At 42.0% G+C, this 9132-nt stretch overlaps 1 pseudogene; it reads left to right on the top strand.

Annotated features, from left to right (window-relative positions):
* The first annotated feature begins 5934 nt into the window (after positions 1 to 5934).
* Positions 5935 to 6623, top strand: LOC130859217 (E3 ubiquitin-protein ligase RNF168-like; annotated as a pseudogene).
* Positions 6624 to 9132: the final 2509 nt, after the last annotated feature.

The following is a 9132-nucleotide window of genomic DNA, read 5'->3' as shown; positions in this document are numbered from 1 at the left end:
CCCTAAGGCTATCTAAGGGCCTGACCCTAAGTCACTTTATTGGCATAAACTCAGATGTGATCGAAAAGGGCTCATTACGAATAATAAAAGACACTCCTATCACCCAGGAAATTCCAAGGATTCAGGAAGTTGAGCTCTGTGCCAGGAACCAGGGACAAAGACCAAGTATATTTCTTACTCTACCACAATGTCCAACATGGTTCATGTTCAGCCTTAGATGGTCCTCTTGTACCCGTGTGGATGAGACTGTGGGGTTACTTTCTGAGCAAAAATTGAGCATGGAATCTTGAAAAGATTTTGTTGTTGACTTGAAGTTTTCTGCGACTTCTGCTAAAATATCTTGGTTGGGGGGCACTGGGCAGAGTGGGAAGCTGTGGGCAAGTGGACTGTAGGCCATTGATTTCCAGAAGGGATGGTCTATAGGATCACCCCAAAGACCTGGGTCACAGGGCAAAGAACGTGAAGCACATGGAAGTGGGGAAACTCGAGTGTCTGTGTCTTCTCTTCCTTGGGAGTCCCCGCTTGGGGTGTGGCAGCAGATGGGCAGTGAGCGGTCTCTCAGAACTGACCTGTTGTAAGGGCCCACGGAGGGGAAGCAGGAGCAGGTAAGCTGCAAAAGAGAGGGACACCAAATACAGGGGGTCCCTGTGGGGAGCCCCGGGGATCTGAAGACCCAGAGTGACAGCAAACGTGTGTCCATGGAGTTGACCTGGACGCTGGGCTTTCTGTGGGGTGGCAGTAGGTCTTGCTCAGGGTTTCTTGGTGCAGCAGGATATTGACATTACTCAGTGGGATGGAGAATGCAGGGCCAAAGGCCAGCTGTACGCTCCTGGGAACACACTGTCTGGTCCTGCTATGAGCCTTATGCACCTGTGCCAGGATGCCCCCAGGCCCAGCAGGCCATCCTCCAGGGGCCTGCAGTGAAATCTTGTTTATTCTCATTTCTGTTATTGGAAGTATGTCTAATTTTAAGGTTTCTTTTTTTGTTTTTAATAAATTTATTTATTTATTTTATTGGCTGTGTTGGGTCTTTTTTGTACTGTGTGGGCTTTCTTTAGTTGCGGTAAGTGGGGGCTACTCTTCGTTGTGGTGCGTGGGCTCCTCATTGCCGTGGCTTCTCTTGTTGCAGAGCATGGGCTCTAGGCGCATGGGCTTCAGTAGTTGCAGCACATGGGCTCAATAGTTGTGGCTCACGGGCTCTAAAGCGCAGGCTCAATAGTTGTGGCGCATGGGCTTAGTTGCTCCGCGGTGTGTGGGATCTTCCTGGAGCAGGGATCGAACACATGTCCCCTGCAATGGCAGGTGGATTCTCAACCACTGTGCCACCTAGGAAGCCCTGGAAGTATGTCTAATTTGGAAAGAGACCACACTGAAATCTGACTCCATATTGTGCTTTCAAAGCTGTGTGTTAAGCAAAATTATTTCCTTCTCTTTAATTCTCACAACAAAATCAGAGTTCATGACGTCAGGCCAGAAGTCCTGGCTGAGGAATCTTGAAGATGAAGGATTTTTCTGAATTCTCATAGAAACAAATATTTTAAAGAGTACGTACATCGAGAGTTTGTAATCTATGGGCCAGACAGAGATTTTTCTATATCCAGAATTCTTGATTTTCCAGAATGTCTGGGATTTTATTGTTTAGTGCATACAAGATTGCATAAATATATTTTATCTATGTAAGAGAATAAACTCTTTTCATGCATGCTGGAAGCATTTTTTTTTTAAAAACAAGATTACCTTGCTAATGAAAAATATTTATTATAGCAAGTATTAAAAGAATATGACACAGAATTAATTGGAATACTCTGTGAGCACGTAACATGACATTTTTATAAATGTATAGATATTGACACCTACATCTAATTCATTTCTGAACCCTTCACAAACCCCACTCGGTACTCTACACACAATACAGCTTTGCTAAAGTTTTGTTGAATTAACTTTTTAAAAAGTAAATAGTCTGAACCACTTATTTGCATACCTCTGGAGTTACCTTAACATAAATGGGAGCCTTATTCAAAACAGACTAACAGAAAGACCCAAGGGAGCACAGATTTTCAATTTGTGGTTTCAAATATTCACAGATCATGGGTGCCTATTGCTTGCTCTCTCTTGACACTTCCACATTCAGTACAGTATAGTTCATGGCTTTGATCTATTTATGCTTCACTGAACACATAGTTGCAGGCTGAGATGTTAAAAGGTGTCCATAGGTGGCCAGCTCTCTGGTGGTGGGTCTGCAAAGCAGGAGACATCACTACTGGCCTAAAATTCCCCAGAGGAGGGAACAGCTCCCCTTAGGCTCCCCAAATCTGTCAGAATTCTTAGTTGTAGGCAATGTAAACAGACATCAGCTGATTTAACCTCACCTATTAAAATGACATTGGGTTTCTTGTAGGGTTGCTGGCAGAATAGGAGAAACAGGCTTGGAACTACAGGGGCAGGGCACTATACCCACAGCTGTGCCACATGGTGCTCTGGTGAGGACGCCACTGTCACTGTCCTTGCCAGATGCTGTACTCTGTTGCTAACGCAGCAGCAGTTCTGCTCCAGGTACAGGATGGGGACAGCATCCAACCACTGCTGCCATGGAAACATGATCTTGCTGCAGAAGCTGCCACCACTGCAGAGGGTCTCAAAGTTACTGCTTCTTTGTGTCACTAGCACCCGATTCACAGTCCAGAGTGGGTGCTTCTGATTGGTGGATCCTGGATCCTAGGCCCATAACTACTTGCAAGGGATGCCTGGAAAGGTAGTATCTGGCATTTCAGTTTCTATAGCGGCAAATAGGCTCTGCCTCCCTTGAACACTCATAAGAGAGGCAACTCTTCAAATATATGCAGGATGTTAAATGGTAGGTGGCCAAAAGGAATGACCACAGTCCAAGATATGAACTAAACTGTACCAAAACCCCTTCCCCCAAGAAAGAGGATACACAGATTATTAAAAACCAAACCAAACCAAACCAAAACTACAAATAGTAACCATGATAGCAAGGAGATGCTTTATTCCTTACCTTTGAAAATCTTGGCTACCATGAGAACAATTTCAAATGTAATTGTTTAAAGTTTACTATACTAGGACCTTTTAGCTTCATCTAAATATCTTCTTTAAGGGAGTTTTGCTTTTTCTGTTTCCCCTCTAGAAATCTACATTTTTAGTGGGCTATGGTATTGGATTAGAATGGGTTATTTTTCATTCACGGAGATCGATAATTTGTACTTAGGGGCTATGTTTCTAGAAACTTCCAAATGGGAGAGCTTCAGTCCTTAAAACCTCTGTGGGGATAATCAGGTTTTCCTTAACTCATTTAGTCAATATCTCCTTGGATTTTTACAAGAAATCAGAATTAGAGCCAAATAGGCCAATTCTACATACAAGGGGAAAAAGTGTCATATCTCACTAGGTTTGTCCTGTGTCACTTTGGCACCAAAGGTTTCCAGGTCATATAATTTCACTCATACACAGAGGTGCAGTCTCAGAGTATGGGGCACGTGGCATAGTGGTGAGAAAAGGAAAGAGTGATGTGGTAGCAAGGGAGAGAAGCCAGGGAATGGAGCTTCCTGAGTTGTGCTGGACAAGCTTACCCTCCAGAGAGCACCCCCCAGCCTAAGCCCTGCTGATGTTGGTCCAGTTATGTCAGACAGTCCAACTTAGTCCAACATTGTTGCAACAAAGGAATTGGGGTTCTTTTAATATGATTTTCACCTCCCTATTGCCAATAGCAAGTTTTGATCCAAGGGAAGCATAGGGAGTAGGTGTATATATATATATATTTGTATACACACACACACACAATATTATACTTAACTTATATCATTGTATAATTAATTAGCTAATTAATTAATTCACTTGGTAACTATTTACTAAGACCGTATTATGTACTAAGCATTGCACTAAGTGCTTTACAGTTATTACCTCATTTAATAATCCCTCTAACAACCCTATCCTATGTTGTAGATCTAATTCCTTCCCCTATTTGAAAGATGAGACAACTGAGGTCCAGAGGGCTTAAGAGGTAGGAGAATTTGAATCCACATCACTTGACTCCAAAGTCTGTGATTCTAGCCACTGTCTCTCATAATTTTTGGTGCTCTGGATACTGACGTGAATGGCAGACAGTATCTACCCTCAGTGGTGATTGGACATTAGAAAAGAAAAGAGACATCATAATTCCACATGATTCATCCCATAATAGTATTGAATCTAGGAGTCCAAAGGAGAGACATCTAACCCAGCCAAAGTTTGGATGGGAGGTAGTTCATGAAGGCTTTTTAAAAAAATTAATTAATTAATTAATTGGCTGTGTTGGATCTTCGTTGCTGAGCGTGGGCTTTTTCTAGTTGCGACAAGTGGGGGCTACTCTTTGTTGCGGTGCACAGGCTTCTCATTGCGGTGGCTTCTCTTGTTGCAGAGCATGGGCTCTAGGCACACAGGCTTCAATAGTTGTGGCATGTGGGCTCAATAGTTGTGGCTCGCAGACTCTAGAGTGCAGGCTCAGTAGTTGTGGCACACGCGCTTAGTTGCTCCATGGCATGTGGTATCTTCCCAGACCAGGGCTTGAACCCGTGTCCCCCTGCACTGGCAGGTGGATTCTTAACCACTGCACCACCAGGGAAGTCCCCATGAAGGTTTTTTTGAAGGAGGTAAAACTTGAGCTAAGTGATTAAAAAATGACCAGATGTTTCCACAGGAAAAGCATGTGTACAGGCATAGAGGTGTGAGAACCTGTTCCATGGCTGGTGTGCTTGTAAAGAAGTGGGGCAGGGGAGAGGCAGAGAGAGAGAGAGAGTGTGAGAGAGAAACTAAAGCAGGGCTAGAAAGAGATGCAGAAGTAGTGCTGGTGAAGAAAAGGGTGCAGATTTGAGAGCCACTTGGAGAGTAGATTCAACAGAACTTGTGGACTGATTAGATCTGATGAGTGAGGCATCTATTAATTTTTTTAAAAGACTTTATTTTTAGAGTAGTTTTAGGTTTACAGCAAAATTAAGAGGACATATAGAGATTTCCCATATACCCCTCCCCCACACCTGCATAGCCTCCCCATTATCAACATCCCCTACCAGAGCGGTACCTTTGCGACACCCATGAACCTATGTTGACACATTGTCATCCAAAGCCTGTAGTTTACACCAGGGTTCACTCTTGGTGTGTCATCTGTGGTTTTGGACAAAGGTGTAAGGATGTGTACCCATTATTACAATGTCACACGGAATATTTTCATGGCCCTCCAGATCTACTGTGCTCCATCTAGTCATCCCTCCTCCTTCCTACCCCCGGCAGCCACTGATGTTTTTATTGTCTCCATAGTCTTGCCTTTTCCAGAATGTCATATAATTGAAATCACACAGTGTGTAGCCTTTTCAGATTGGCTTCTTTCGCTTAGTAATATGCAGGTATGGTTCCTTCATGTATTTTCATGCCTTGATGGCTGATTTCTTTTCAGTACTAAATAGCATCAGAATTATGACAGTTATTATCTGTGTGAACGTATCACAGTTTATTTATCCGCTCACTGACTAGAGGACATCTCGGGTGCTTCCAAGTTTGAGCAGTTGGGAATAAAGCTGCTATAGGAGTGCTGGGGGGGTGGGGGGCTGCTGCGGCGCGCCTCCGCCGCCTCCGGGCTTGGCTGCCCCGAGCTAAGGGAGCACCCTCACCTGGTAAGAGGGAGGAGGGGGCCTTGGTGCGTGCTTCCTGTGGCTCCAGAGAGCCGGAGCCCACCGTCCGCCCTGCCGCAACGGTTATTAATGCCAGGGAGCAGCCAAGGTTCATTCGTTTTCTTTCCGGATCTTTGTCTTAAACATGGACAAATACACTGCCTTCCAGGGTCGTACTGTTTACCTGGCCTGCAGAACACCTTTTTACTTCAAGACGTGTGATGCTCCCAAGCTCTGAATTCTGGTGTTGATGTTGAATATGCCTGATTAGCATATGAAGAGAGCTGTACCCAAAGACGCCATCCCTTCCTTGTTGGAAGCCAGTGCCAGATCTGTGTGGAAATCCTAACGGAGCCTGTGACACTCCCTTGTAACCTCACTCTCTGTAAACCATGCTTCCAATCGACTGTCGGGAAAGCAAATTTGCACTATCCCCTCTGTCGCCTCCGTATCTTTTCATAGACTAGGTGCCACACCCGAACAAATTCTCTTGTCAATATGGAACTGTGGGAGATAATTCAAACACACTATCCCAAGAAATGCAAGCTTAGAGCCTCTGGGCAAGAATCAGAGGAAATTGTTGATAACTATCAGCCAGTTTGCCTATGAAGTAAACCTGGGGAATTAAGAAGCGAATATGAAGAGGAGATAAGCAAGCTGGAGGCAGAGTGAGGAGCCAATGAGGAAGAAGAAAACAAAGTCAGTGAATAATACCTACAGAGATTACTGGCGGAGGAGGAAGAAGGGGAAAAGAGACAGGCAGAAAAAAGGCAAAGGGAGATGGAAGACCAACTGAAAAGTGATGAGGAGCAGGCAAGAAGGCTGAGCCTTAATATTAACAGTTTCTGTGAGGGAAGTGTCTTGGCTTTGCCCTTGGATTCCAAAAAATCTGATCCAGTTACAACCAAGTCACAAAAGAAAAATAAGAACAAACAAACAAATACTGGAGATATTCAGAAGTAAGCGAATATGGTTTACTGCTGTATCAAAATTTGGTTCATCAACTCTGCATGAAAACCCTCCAGATTGTCTGAGATTGATGTAAAGTGAAAATAAGAAAGGTGCTCACATAGCTTGGATTCCTGGCTAACATAAAGAGGGAGGTGAAGCCTTTTTTACTTTGATTGCTGAGGAGTCCTATGTTGTTCCCATTTTCTAAAAATTAATCAATTGGAGTCCGTTTTCTCTTGGATTGGATTCAAGTGAGAAAAACTAGTCCCATATAAGGTCATCCTCATTGAAGGAGTTTACAGTTTGGCAACTAGCTCATTCCTCCACCCTCTTTTTCCCAGTTTATATATTACATTTCTTCCCTACTGTACAAAAAATATGTCAGGTAGTCAACAATGAAGTGAATTTAGTTGCCCCACAGTGCCCCTCTTATCATCAGGAAGAGTTGATGACTCTGAAGATATAAGCTTTCCCATAGTATTTCATAGTTGAAAGAGTTTATCAGCTGTAATCTAGACTTCAAAAACATGTAAGGGCTTTTGGGTCAGCTGGGTAAATATGTGCAGGTAATTTGTCTCCTTCCAAAATTCACAGAAATTTAGGTTTTGAGGTGGTGGAAATTTGAGACAGGGAGATGGAGATACGTGGGAAGAGGGCAGCATTAAATGAGGTGGTTGCTATTAAAAGAAAAAAGACATGCAACATCAACATTGTTAATGCTAATATTACGCAGAGTATAAATCAAGAGAAAACCATTAAAAGGAGAAAAGCAGGGATATTTCATATTGATATAATATTATTCTGCATAAAGGATATAATGCATCAATCTTCATGAATCTTAATATATACTTTGAAATATATAAAGATAAAGATTTACTAGAAATATAAGAATAAACTGATGAATTTAAAAGCAGAAATGGAAGGAACTGAAAAATTAGTGGATTAAAGGTAAAACAAAGTTAAAAACAGATAAGGTCTAGTTTCTAGAATATGTAAAGAATTCTTATAAATAAACAACAAACTACATAGAAAAAAAAAGAATAAATCTGTTATAAATATCTGTGCAGACTTCTGTGTGGGCATAAAGTTTCCAGCTGCTTTGGGTAAATACAAGTGTGGTTGCTGGATCATTTAGTCAGAGTGTGTTTACTTTTGTAAGAAGTTACCAAAATGTCTTATAAGTGGCTCTACCATTTTGTATGCCCACCAGCAACGAATGAGAGTTCCTGTTGCTCCACATCCTCATCAGCATTTGGTGTTGTCAGAGTTCTGGATTTTGGCCATTCTAATTGCGTAGCGGTATTTTGTTGTTTTAGTTTGCATTTTCCTGATGACATATGATGGGGAACATCTTTTGATATGCTTACTTGCCATCTGTATATCTTCTTTGTTGAGGTGTCTGTGAAGGGCTTTGGTCCCTTTTTAAATTGGGCTGTTTATTTTCTTATTGTTGACTTTTAAGAGTTTTTTGTGTATTTTGGAGAATAGTCCTTTTTTAGATGTGTCTTTTACAAATATTTTCTCCCAGTTTGTGGCTTGTCTTCTCATTATTTTGACATGGTATTTCACAGAGCAGAAGTTTTAAATTATAAGGAAGTCTAGTTTATCAATTATTTGTTTCATGGATTATGCCTTTGGTGTTGTATCTAAAAAGTCATCACTATAACCAAGGTCATCAAGGTTTTCTCCCAGGTTATCTTCTTGGAGGTTTAGAGTTTAGAGTTTTACATTTGGGTCTATGATTCATTTTGAGTTATTTTTTGTGAGGAGTGTAAGATTTGTGACTAGACTTTCTTTTCTTTTTCTTTTTTTTGCATGTGGATGTCCAGTTGTTTCAGTACTGTTTGTTGAAAAGACTATCTTTGTTCCATTGTATTGCCTTTGATCCTTTGTCAAAGATCAGTTGACTATAAGTATCTATGTATAGGTTAAATTTTTATTTTATTCATAGTGTTAATGAGTGCCTAACTAAACTAAGTACTACAGTAAATTCTGGAAATATAGGGTACAACAAGAGAGATGTCATCCTTATTTTCATGGATCGTACAGTGTATGAAGAAGAAAGGTTTAGCGATAGCTTGAGATTTCTAGTTTAGATGATGGGACAGGAAACCCAGAAGAAGCAATAGGCTGATGTGGGAAGATGCTGAGTCTTGGAAAGTGTTGAGTTTGATATTTCTGTGGGACATCATAAAAAATGGCCAGCAGGTGGTTGGGTATACAGATGTGGAGCTAGGAGAGAAATCTGAGCTGAAATAGAGATTGGGGCACCATCTGCATATGGATATGGTAGTGAAAACCATGCGTATTGATGTGGTTACTCAGGGAATGTGTACTGGGGCCGGGTGCAGGTAAAGAAGATGTCAGACAGTGGAATTCTGGGGGATCTCCAGCATTTAGAGGAAGAGGAATGGAAAGGACTGCAAAGAAATTGCAAACAAGTGGTTAGAGAGGTAGGAAGGAACCATGAGAGAGTCAAGTTATGGAAGCAAAGTGCTATGGATTGAATTGTGCCACTCAC

The sequence above is a fragment of the Hippopotamus amphibius genome, chromosome 8 (genome assembly GCF_030028045.1).
Source record: "Hippopotamus amphibius kiboko isolate mHipAmp2 chromosome 8, mHipAmp2.hap2, whole genome shotgun sequence".
Lineage (NCBI taxonomy): Eukaryota > Metazoa > Chordata > Mammalia > Artiodactyla > Hippopotamidae > Hippopotamus > Hippopotamus amphibius.
This window is presented reverse-complemented; position numbering and strand designations above follow the sequence as displayed.